This window comes from Protomyctophum bolini (genome assembly GCF_963924005.1).
Source record: "Protomyctophum bolini genome assembly, chromosome: 2".
Taxonomy (NCBI): domain Eukaryota; kingdom Metazoa; phylum Chordata; class Actinopteri; order Myctophiformes; family Myctophidae; genus Protomyctophum; species Protomyctophum bolini.
Genome location: NC_137863.1, coordinates 50,741,731 through 50,754,901, shown reverse-complemented (window position 1 = coordinate 50,754,901; position 13,171 = coordinate 50,741,731). Strand labels below are relative to the sequence as shown.

At 41.9% G+C, this 13,171-nt stretch overlaps 1 pseudogene across 1 annotated transcript in view; it reads left to right on the top strand.

Annotated features, from left to right (window-relative positions):
* The window catches only part of LOC308334511 (cadherin-22-like), a 94,438-nt pseudogene that overhangs the window by 9,287 nt on the left and 71,980 nt on the right, over window positions 1-13,171 (top strand). Inside the window, exon 2 of the transcript in view lies at window positions 3,274-3,392. The product of the transcript in view is annotated as a cadherin-22-like (transcript). The remainder of the gene's footprint in view (window positions 1-3,273; window positions 3,393-13,171) is intronic.

Here is a 13,171-nt window from a genome sequence, read left to right as displayed (position 1 = left end):
TACATTGCACTTTTAAAGTGACTGTACACAATTAACAGTTCCCTCTGTCTGTTAGAAAAGTAACGTATTTTAAGGTCCTAGTTAGTAAAATGTAGTGCAAGAGATGTTTTGGTTGGTTAAAATAAAGAGAAGATTATAGAAGGAAATTGAAAAAATATTCTCTCACACACACACACACACACACACACACACACGTCAAGTCATGGCATATACAAACTCTCACAACTGGCCAATAAAAATAAGGTTCTGTTCAATGTATTGTCTCCCATCTTTCCACAATGACAATATAATAGCAAATGCTCAATAGTGGGCTCAATAAGGACCCGGCTCGATAAGCCTGCTCGATAAGGTGATCTTATCAATAAAAATGAACGAGCTCCATCCCTACAGTCATTGCTTAGTGCAGGAAGAAGAGCAGAGAGATTGCAAAACCCCCATGGGAAAACAAAATGGTCATTGCATAATATCAATCCCTATTTTAGGCATTTTCAAAAAAAGAATATTCTGCAGCAGTCCATTGTTTGCGTTCTGGTATACAGTATAAGAAACGGCACTGGTCGAACATCTCTGCTTTGGAGCTTGGCTCTGCTAAATGCTGTGATATTTCCACCTCCTGGTACTGGAGAGTTATATTTAAGACTGTAGTCTTTACATTGTGTCTTCATCTTTTACTGGAGACGTGAAGCGACGCAGAGATGGTCTGATCAGCCGCCGTTAGTTCTCGCTAGTCGGCTCGGTGTGTTGGACGACACGTGGCAGCCAAGTGACAAGTCTATGAACTCTTAGATCTAGATCTACAAGCTCGTAGCGTGCTACGAGCTTGTAGGTCTGCTTTTTTTGAAAAATCGAAGAACGACTGACATAGAAACATAGCTTTTTCAGAAGGATGTAGAAGACATTTATAGAATCTGATCTCAGGTCAAAATGTGTTAAACATCGTAGTAGGCGCCACACATTTCACACACAAGTGTGATTTTCATTTACATGCTGTACAGTCAAATTATCTCTTTGGTCTGCTGAAGAAACAAATTAATAAATTATGAACTAGATATTAGGTATCTAATGTGAAATGGGACCAGCGGGGGAAGGCTATAATCATACTCAGTATACTATTAACTATTAAACAATCGTACTAATGTATCACAGCCTTGTGAAAGCAGCCTCAGACTATGTGCTTGTGAGACATTAGTAAAGCAAGAAATCCTCATATTATTTGTTTTTATTCCTTTTTACAGGTCAAATACAGACAGGCGATTCAGTCACAACAGTTCATTTTTATTTCTCCCCCCCCCCCCCTTCTCCCCTGTACCCTCCCCCCGTCCAGAGACAGCAAGTACAGCAAGAAATCCTGATTATTTTCTCCTCTGTACTCCTTTTTCCCCTGGTGACCAATTTTCTCATGTTTCTCAATAGAAAATGGTTGCACTCTGGCTGTGTATGTTCTGTTTTTCCCATTCCACATTTGACTACGTCTTTACCGCTAATGGTTCTGTTTGCTTTAAAGCTGATGTACGTCCTGGCAATGACCTGTGTGTGTGTGTGTGTGTGTGTGTGTGTGTGTGTGTGTGTGTGTGTGTGTGTGTGTGTGTACAACCGCCAGCATGAATCAGTCCAGTCAGTGAGGACGGACTGACAGATGGATGGACACATCTACCCTGAGGGGAGAGAAACAGAAGCATGCATCACAACAGAATCATCAACTCTGTGCGTGGTGTGTGTGAGTGTGTGTGAGTGTGTGTGCGCTACACAATTCTTCAATGTAGCATTTTTGTTTGTGTAGGCGGTTGGGTATATTATGTTTAATTGAATTAATGTGATTTAAATAGACATGAAAGTAAGAGAATCAAAGACAGTGAGCCAGAAAATACAGTAACAGTACAATAAACAGTGATACATCTCCAGTCACACGTTCATTGGATAACTTTCTCTCCCTCTCTCTGTCTATGTGTCTCTCTCTCTCTCTGTCTATGTCTCTCTCTCTCTCTCTCTCTCTGTCTATGTCTCTCTCTCTCTCTCTCTATCTGTGTGTCTCTCTCTCTCTCTCTCTCTCTCTCTCTCTCTCTCTCTCTCTCTCTCTCTCTCTCTCTCTCTTTTATTATCACTGAAATATTAATGGCGCCAAAAGTGTATACTTTCGCTGTTCAATTATTTGAAAGAAAGGCAGGTAAAAAAAAGGTTGGGGCAAAAGGATGAGCGAAGCAATATGGAGGCACGTGCTTGCATTATTCTGCGGTTTTACGACAAATACTTAATGAAAACCCCCGTGAGGGTGATAGAAGCCTGTATTTAATTAAGCCTTTATAAAGTATTAACCAGGGAGGCTGGGGTGATCTCTACCATAGACCCCATCCACCCCTCCCCCCACTCCCCCTCTCTCCTCCCCCTGGGCCTGTTCGGTATTAGATTGAACCACGGTTATACTGCAGAGAGGGCTCGGAATTATAATTTCAGGTAGAAGGCAACTGTGTGTGTGTGTGTGTGTGTGTGTGTGTGTGTGTGTGTGTGTGTGTGTGTGTGTGTGTGTGTGTGTGTGTGTGTGTGTGTGTGTATGTATGTGTGCGTGCGTGCGTGCGTGCGGGCGCTGAGAGAGAGAGTGCCTGCAGACCCCATAAGCTTTGTAAAGACCCAAAGCGGAGGTTGGGGCTGCTCTCGTCGCAGCTTCCAGAATGTCTTCTAATCACATTAGGGGAGAAGCTCTGATTTATATGGGCTCTTTAAGTTCACTTTTCAACCTCGGCGCCTACACTTCCCCACCTTTAACAATCTCTGAAATGACTTTGATCTCCTAATTTGGGCATCATGTCCTGTAAAGGGCATGCCGCGTGAAGATGGTGTAAATCATCATAGGAACCGCTGTCTTTTTTTCATTTTTTCTTCATGGCAGTGTGATGATGGCTGGCCCAGGGGGAGTTGAGAATGGACCTTAAGCTGCATTGGCTGCTGGGAAATAGATGAGAAAATGGAGGTGGAGGAGAGCACGCTGAGTCGTACGCCTGTTTCAATCTCCAGATGTCATTATGTGGAAATATTCATTCACATAAAGCACTGCTATCCACAGTGGTAGTTGGTTACATTGGAGCTTCACTCCATTGATATGGGCCAGTGCTGTTAGAAATGTACAGGGATTTCAACCTTTTGAAGAATCCCTCCAGGAAATATAGAATAATTGCTTTTATAAGCTGAAGCCATGATAATGTAAAAAGATGAATGAATTGAAAACAAAACAAACAAAGAAAAGCAACGTTTTAAATATATATTTGCATCCATTGTCAGATCCACACGGACTCGGATGAGGGCGAGGGGAACATCAAGTACACCGTCTCCGGGGAGGGAGCGGGCACCATCTTCATCATCGACGAGCTGACGGGAGACATCCACGCCTCTGTTCTCCTGTTTCCTTTGTCCTGGACATGCTGAAACGTTGTCACAGAGAAGAACATCATGGAAGGATTCTCCCCCATATTAACCACTTAAACCCTACATTTGTCGTGGAACAACCCAGGGCTTTTTTCCCCCCTCTCTTCGGGGGAAAACAGGAAATCTACAAGATTTTGTCAAATGTTGGCCTGTTATGCCCAGAAAAGCAATGCTAGGGTTCATGGGGTTACAAAAAAGAAAACAAAATAATGGTGAAGAGAAATAGCAGATAAAACGCGACAGGGAAATCAATCTCAGATAGGAGGAGGAAGGTACAGAGAGTTACAGAGTGTCTGAGCTGTTGCCCAGCTATCAAGGAACTGAGAGATGTGAGCATATCGACTGTACTGTACTGTTAGACAGTATTAGGGAGCCAGTATAGACTGAGAGATGTACTGTACTGTACTGTACTGTACTGCACTGTAATGTTGGAGAAGTATTAAGGAGCCAGTATTGACTGAGATATGTACTGTACTGTACTGTACTGTACTGTACTGTACTGTTGGAGAATTATTAAGGAGCCAATATTGACTGAGATATGTACTGTACTGTACTGTACTGTACTGTACTGTACTGTACTGTACTGTACTGTACTGTACTGTACTGTACTGTTGGAGAAGTATTAACACATTGAGTCCCATGTGGTGGATATAAGTGGTGGTGCTTCAGGGTGTAGCGTTAATGCCACCGAGCTAAAATAAGGCCAATCCTTGCTCTAGAAAACGTGAATGAAACACAAGCAGTGTGGGCGAGGCCCTTGCAACCGTGCATAGCAACCGGAGCGGTTCAAAAATGAAACCCAGCGAGGCAATGCTATAGCTATATCAATGCTATAGCTATATCAATGCTATAGCTATATCAATGCTATAGCGATATCAACGCTATAGCGATATCAAACCTAAGCCTGCTCGGCATCTGTACCCAGCGTCATTCATTTATAGGACAGGTAAGTTATCTCTACGTCCGAGCATAGACATGGCTTCCTCTGATTGGCCTATCGACACTGCCGGCCTTAACAGACTTTCCTCCGAGGTTGATATAGCTATGCTGGATAGTCTGATGCGAGGTTACTTTGTAGTTGAGGGATAAATGGATAAGAGCAAAGTGACACATGAGGAAGAGCAGAATGTAATGCTGAGTGCACTCTGAATGAGGAGAAACCATTCACACAGTGCAAATGTCATGTTTTCACTCTTGCAGACAAAAGCCTTTCATCTAGATTCTTGTTTGCTAAAATGCTGTGAGCTATAGAGCAGCACATCTTATCTCGGTGAAAATGCACAATATGTGGAAAGAAAAGCAGGTAAGAAAGATTGTGAGTGAGGTTCTGGGGTTGTGGCGAGGGTCATTAGCGTCTCGTTAGAGATCTCAACCCTCAGTCGAGAGGACGCAGACTGCAATTTTCTTCTGGGAGGGTTGTCAAAGGACAGCACAGTCTTCAGAAGCAAACCTTAGGCTTAAAATGTAAGAAGCTATTATGTGCTATTGTGTGCATGCATGGATCGGTGTGTCTGTGTGTGTGTGTGCGTGCGTTAGAAAGAGAGACACCCGGATCAGGACTAAATGGAATGGCTCTTCGCTGACTGATTAGAATTAATTCCTGCTTCTTCAGCATGATCCAGACCATGAGCGTTTCTGCCTACACTGCTTTCTTTGAAAGAGGAGCGGGTGAAACAGATGGGAAGCAATAAAATAGTTGACCCCTCCCCCCGAAAAAAATGTAAATAAAATAAATAATGAATATAATAACAGACTAAGCAAATTTATAGAACACGAGATGAAGACGATACAAACCCGGCAGAAGCTTTAACTTATCTTATCCACAAAGAGGAGAGGGAGAGAAAAACACAGTGATAGGGACCAGGTAGCTCTGGTCCATAGCCTTCTACTGCTTCTACGATTCTGCCCTGCGCAGTATAAGGCTATATGGGACTTTCAGTTTTAAATCTCAAAGCGAAATCAGACCAGCCTCTCCTCTTTGGCGTAAATAAAAAGAACGTTTTTGCTACTCACCAAAACAAAGGCAGGTTGTGTCATTAGAAAGCCTACTTTCCTTAGTGGACGCACTCTGAGCCCCCCACCACACGTATAAATGGTACTTTTTGGCCAGAAAGAGATTTTTTTTTCACCGGGGGAAAAATATTCTCTATGAGGCAGTTATCTGGGCAATATCTGTAGAGGGCGCATTGGAGTAACTAAAAGTATTTTTTTTTCCCGGTGGAAACAAAATCCCCTTTTGGCCAAAAAGTACCGTTTATACGTGTGGTGGGGGGCTCAGAGCGCGTCCACTAAGGAAAGTAGGCTTTCTAATGACACAACCCGCCTTTGTTTTGGTGAGTAGCAAAAACGTTCTTTTTATTTACGCCAAAGAGGAGAGGCTGGTCTGATTTCGATTTGAGATTTAAAACTGAAAGTCCCATACGGCGCAGGGCAGAATCGTAGAAGCAGTAGAAGGCTATGGACCAGAGCTAGGGACCTGCAGGGTTTGTTGAAGTTAGGGCACATTCCCGGAAGTTCCAGACCGACAGGAACGCGTACAGGGGGCTGGCCCGGTTCCGGAGATCCGTCCTGCGTCCGAAATGGTTGAGAAATGACAGAGTTACCATGTGGGGTTTCCGTGCTCGGACACAGCCAGCCAGGGACCCAGGGACACACATAGCTGTCTAGGAGTGGTTGCACCACTCAAGAATCACACCCATGTGAAGTGAGGGAAGCTCTTATCATCTTCGCCGACCTCCTCCACATGGCCTAGTTCTTTCACGTCTCAGGTAAATGTGGGGCATTACAGCACACTATACCCCTTCTCATGTTATACCGACGCAAATACTATTAACGATTATATACATAGCCGATTTGCTCAGACACATCTGACGTGAATTCGCCTTTCATTGTCAATGGCAAATGTGACACGAGTAATGACAAAAAGCTGTTTATAGGACTAGCGCCCCTCAAAAAAAGGTTGATTTGAAATCACTATTTTCACACAGTAATATTAAGCAGTGTTGTAAGAAAGAATAGAATAGAATAGATGTTTATTGCAATGTGTATAAGGAAATTAAAAGTGTCAACCGATCAGTGCATCAAATCACTAAAAGCTAAAAATCTATAAAACTAGTACAACAAATGCACACACACAACCGTACTTCCTGTTATTGCACAAGCCCATATTGCACTTTAAAAATGTATAGCCGCAAAAGATCCTGTTTTTGTGACTATTGTTTGCCTATTTATTTGTTGTCACCGTTGGGCTGTTTAGTAATGTCTACTAATAACGTCTTTGCAGGAGGTAATGACGAATCCATCGTCTCCTGGTGTTAAATTATACTATTCGTATATTAGTACAACTTGTCTGAATTCTATCTGACACTTGAACAAGCATTGATCTAATTGCCTTTGTAGTGGTGCCATCGCACCTGTTGGGCCAATCAATTCCATAATGATTGTGTGCCACCTAATCGGACAAATGTGAGAACCATTGATGTGAAGCGAGGCTGTGTTTTGCAAGGCTTTAGACTTGCAGCAGGTTGCGAGCATTATAGCCACACTATGCTCACTTTGCTGTTTCATGGCCAACCGTATATCCCACCGCTTGGGTGGCGGTGGGCTCTGCCATTATAATAAGAAAGTAATCAGGAAGATGCCTTGGGCATATTCATTTTCACTTATAGTGCCTGCCATGTCTCTCCGTGCATGGCTCTGTCATAGCTTACTCAACCCCCACCCCAGCCCCCCACTCTTCTCTACTGGCAGAGACTGGGCAGTGGCAGTCTGTTTGACTGGCATCTGCTACTAAAAATTACAATTGTTTACATGAGGACAGGCAAAGTGCACTGTCAATAAATGAATGATGAATAGGGACGAGGCTTGGGTTCAATCAAATTGATTGTGTTGTTGCTCTGAGCCTTGTGCATGTCTTCACGTTGGGCCAGAGTGGTGAGTGGCATAACGTAAATATTACTATAATGAATTGCATTTTTTTAGCCTTTTTTTTTAGACTTAAGTACATTTCTGCACTTTAGTACAATCTTGAGGTATTTGTACTTTACTTGAGTATTTTCAATTCCCAAAACTTGTACTTCTACTCCACTACATCGCAGATCTAAATATTGTACTTTTACTACACTATACATTTATTTGAAAACGTATTTGCTTCAGTGATAACATTTGGGACAATTGCTAATTGGACAGAGAGATGCATATCTCTCTCTCTCTCTTCTTCTTCTTCTTCGTTTGTTTTACGGTGGTTTGCATGCAGCTGTTCGGTGCATTGCCGCCATGCATATCTCTCTCAAATTAAGTGTTGCAGGCTGGCTGTACTGTACAGACCTCTTTGATAAATGGTTTCTCACTTCAAAACTGTGGGGGTCATCATGTTTCTCGTTAATGGTTCGCCAACCTCTTTATTTTCCAAAAGTGGACGTCACCGTAATGTAAATCACCTGCCATGTTAAAAGCTGTCCATTTGCTGATGGAGAGGCACAGTTCTGTCCATTTAAAATGAGGATGGCTTTTACTTTTTCAAATTCCTCTAATAGTAGTAGTGAAGCCCTGACAAAGCCCTGTGGCCCACTGAATGGTTGAATAGTATTCATGGAGTCCACTTAGACCTGTGCAGTTTGTAAAGGCCAAACATAGTAGGAGGTGGAACAGATAAAAGGCCTGGGGGTGGGGCTGTGTGGCTCGGGACGTGAGAACATGATTTACCTTTGAAAGTAGTACACAGAAGATGAGAAAACACTGTACTACCTGAACAAGCACTGCATTATATATGACACTTTGCTTTCATCGTGATGGGTGATGGCTAGGAAAAAAATGTAGGCCAGTGTGCGTGTTTACATGCATCCGTGCGTGCGCGTGTGTGTTTATTTATAGCAATGCAATGTATGTACAAAGTTCTGACCGTTGCCTGAGATAGGTGTGAAACTAGCATTGGGGATTTTTTTCTTCTTTCTACTTTTGCAATGCCTAAGGCTTGGGCTACACTGGGGATATAATTGACGCTTTGACCATTGAAGCTAGCTGCGGTGTGCAGGTTGTGCGTAAATCCTTATGTGCTCTATTTTTCTGCGCGTGCGCGGGGCATTATGAAGCCTTCGCCTCTCCCTGCGGGACGAACAAATTGTCGGTGCAGCCACCTAGCTGCGTGCGGTTCCGTCCCGTCCCTAGTGTAGCCTGGCCTTAAAGCTACAGTATTGTGTATCTGGTAGGACTTGCATTGCTGATTATTTGAGTTTGGGATATCCTTTGAATATCTTTTCTTTTTGTAAATGTTTTTTTTGTGGCATTCACCTTTATTTTATATTTTTTATGGAGGGACAGACAGTAGGCTGACAGGAAATGGGGGAGAGAGATGGGGGGGGTGACATGCAGTAAAGGCTGCCGGGATTGGGAGTCGAACCCGCGGCACACTGCCAAAGTGGGTTACCAGCCATGGTGCCTGGACCACTGAGCCACGGCCCAGGCCTGTGAATATCCTTTCTAACAATAGCATTTTCATGGTGCTGATTTGTGGATAACAGATTGAGGAGCAGCTTAAATGGTATCATCTTTGGGCTTTTAGCCCCCTCGTTAATGTTTTTAATACCCCACGCCCATGCCTGAGGAAGGTCCGGAGAGACCGAAATGTTCCTTCATTAAATAACAAAATACGCATGTACCGAGCAAATACACAATGTATTCTATTGCTTTCATTGATGTCCACTGGCCTACGCACCTGTGCATACGCCTGACTGTACCCTTACTCATAGTGTGCTTGAAGTAGAGTTGTCCCCGACTAAGGATTTGTATAGTCGAAATTAATATGAATACATTTGCTGTTAGTCGACTGATAGTCGACTGAGCACCCCCAACATCGACTGAGAGGCTTGTCATTAGCCAGATTGAGCACAGCAGGTGAGATTGAGATTATGGTCTATCAGGCCGGCGCACTGTGCGATTCAAGTCACAGGCAGTGGCACATTGCCACACAGGCAGACACACTCCACATGCACATTGGAGATTCTCTCCAATGTGCATGTGGAGTTTCTGACTGTTTTTAACAGTCAGAAAGCATGTTCAAATGTGTTTATGTCCCCCACAGACCTAGTGGAATAATATACAATAATATTTTGTGAACATCGACTGAGAGGTGGTCAGTCGACTGAGACCCGTTCCGATCAGGCCTAGGTCAGCCCTAGCTTGAAGCCTGTCTCGATGGGACCTCTCTTCATTAAAGCCATAGCATTGTTGATTGCTGTTCTAGTCTGACTATTTCCTGGGACCTCTCTTCATTAAAACCATAGCATTGTTGATTGCTGTTCTAGTCTGACTATTTCCTGCTATCAGTGGAAAGTTGCGTAACTTGACCAGTAACAAAGCCCACATAACATAAGGGAGACAAGTGTGGAACTGTTTTAAGTTAACCAGCATTGGGGGCACCAATGGCCGAATGGTTATGGCAAGACGAGTACCGAGTAAGCTTTCATTCCTGACAGAAAATCTCTGGTTCTCTTCCTGAGCCTGGTGGACATTTTTCTGCATGTCACTCCCTGTCGCTCTATCCCTGTTTCCTGTAAGAAAAGAAAGAAAGAAGCCAGTATCATGTGGTCTTAATATCACTTATTTACTATAATGTATCACTGTGAATATTCTGACTGTTACCTTTTTTTGATTATTCAAAATGTTTGATCCATGTGCATTTTTATCAATACTTGATCAATACTTATCAATACTACCAGAGAGCCTTCCAAATGAAACAAATATGGAGAACGCTATACAATGAAAAATCAAGGTTATTGTAATTGACTGTATAGAATATAGAATATGTATATGAAGGGGAAAAAAACAGACCACATCCACATCCACAAGATGTAGCAGTAAAGGGAACGCACCGTGAAAAGCTATTAAAAGCATTGATTTTATCACATTTTCCCTGAGAATGCTGCATCTGCAGACTTGTGCGTGCTAGACTAACCCTTGTTCAGAATCTATCCTATCTTACACCAAACGCAAAATGGCACACGGCACAAATGTCACTACAGTTTACAATCAAGTAGTTATCATTTTAACGCCCCCATTCTCAGTAAATTACCCACAATTTAAAGCGTGCAATGTTAAGTTCACCTCTCACAACGCACTCTGCTTATAATCAAAACCCATCCAAATGTACAGGGCGTAACATTCAACACATTCACACACTCACGTTAAACATTGCAGATGCAAATGCTGTGAGACTCATCATGAGAATGAGATACCAGTTCAAATGTATCTGCTGGTTGGTGTGTGTCTTTCAGCACCATGGAGGAGGAGAGATAGAGAGGCAGGGTATTTATTTCAACACTACACTTTATTGCTGATAGAAAACATGTTCAAAGGAAAATCCATTTGACTATGAAATCTGTTCAAGGACCTCTCATCTTTAAAGAATGTTATGAACATATGCCCTTCTTGTTTTCTTTATCTGCCCCTGCGCAACAGAGCATATACAGCAGTATAAGGGCCATCCACACCAAGAGCATTAACTATAATGATAACTACCGGTATGAATATTGGACAGGTCATCAATATCCATGTTGAGGCTCCGACACAGCCAGTGGTTACAGAACATTAGTTCACATCATCATCATCATTATAGTTATCGTTATAATTATCATTCTTGGTGTGAATGAATTGCCATGAAGTAAGCTGAGCATGTAAATATTAACGTTTAAATGTCAAGATATCAGATATGTTTCTTGGATATAAATTACAGACACACTACAGGAATTACTATTAGTGAACGCATCTGAACGTTATAGTTATCGTTATAATTATAATTATTGGTGTGGGTGGCTCTTAACATGTGAATATAATTAATTGCCATGCAGTAAGCTGAGCATGTAAATATTATGGTTTCTGGACACACTACAGTGTAACAATCGCCCTTCATGCACTAGGGAAAATCATCTACACCTCTCTTGAGTTTCCTCCCTTTCCCCCCGTGTTACTTGGGTGGGTGGCGTCATCAGTCTCTGACAGCTGTCTATCACCCCTGTACGAGGCCCATCACCCTTCTCGTGAATAGGAAATAATTATAATATATTCATAGTCAGCATCACACACAGTTACATTTCCTTTCCTAAAAAGAATAACATGCACAGGATAAACAAAGCAAAATAACAAAACAATGTGGTATTATCAGGAATTAATATTACTGAACGCATCTGAACTGCAATCCCTTAATATTCCCAGCATAGCCGTGGTCCACCTTCCTGTTTCCACTTTATGTTTTTGTTGAGCAGAGAGATGGGGCTGGATTTTGAAGGTGCGTTTTACCTATTACAGTAATATGAGCTGGGGGCGTGAGGTATGTCATATTGCAATTTTAAGCATGTTAAGAAGCGCTTTCGACACCCCGTGGAGTGCGCAAAACGGCCTTGAATTAGTCATGGGAGTGTTTAAGGCGTGTTTGAGAGTTACCCAATCAACATGTCCGTACTATTTTCTTTACCAGTCAGCTGATGTCACATACGGAATGCGCACTTTGGGGATCGTTATATTACATTTCTTCAGGCTGGCACCATAGAAGACATGACATATATGACTTTGTCACATTTGGGTTAATTATTCCTATTGCACTGCATGCTGTCACCTTCATGCCTCAAAATAAGTTGTTTCTATTGAGAAACACCAGTAAAATTATATTTAAATTTAAATTATAATTATATTATATTTGAAATGAGTAATGAGTTGAATGCCTGGTGCGTATGCCCGTGATGCGGTATGGTCCCGTGATGGTATGGTCTTCGCTCGTAGCATTTTATTGAAGAAGACTTGAATCGAGTGTGATACAGCGTATGAAAGCAAACTTCCCAAAGATTATGCATATGTTTTTGTTTTTTTTTAAGGTTGAGAAATGAAAGAATTATGGCCGTTTCTAATCTCAACATTCACAATAAAAAGACGCTGTTGCCATGTCTCAGAGAAACAAGTAAATAGGTCTATAAAAATAATCCCAAAATAAGCGCATATAACAGGGGTCTGTAACCTATTTAAAATGAAGTGCCATGTTTTTATTTTCTAGATATTGAGTCTGCCATATCCAGATTAATTTTAATGACACCACATTAAAATAAAAAACATATTTTGATTGTCCACAAATATAAAGTTCTTACATCTTTTTAAATATTTTCTTGCACATTGTTATAATGATCATTGTATATCCGCCTGCAGTCAGAGTTCATAGTTTTAATGAATGAATGTGATGCATTGTGAGCTGGTAGATCTGCTATTTTCAAAAGTAATCTTGGAAAAATGTAATTACATTTTTGTATTAGCCGTCCTTAGTTGGGCAAATGCATTCATCTGGGGATCCTTGACATGGGAATGTGCTGTGTGAGGATCACTGGTTTAAACAACATTAGGAGAAACCTTTAGAAACAAGAAAAGCAACCACAACTACCAATATTTACAAGCAACTTTACAGAAAAAGAAGCCGCTTATAATAAACAGACTTGGCAACACTCCAGCAGCGTCCCAGAGCCGCTCAAGTGTAAAATCAAACAGTGCTTTTTCTTATTTTTGCGTTTATGAGGTGCCTAGACCCACGTCTAATCGTTATGCGCAGGTCAAGGGGCTTAATAGCAAATTGCGCAAAGCGAAAATAATTAACATATGGACACTCCCACAATGCTAAAATATTCAGCAACGTCGTATTCCATATGTGTGTGCGTTCAACACGGGACGATAAGGCTTTCATAATATGATTGTGCGCAGAGCGAGGCCAATTTATGTATTA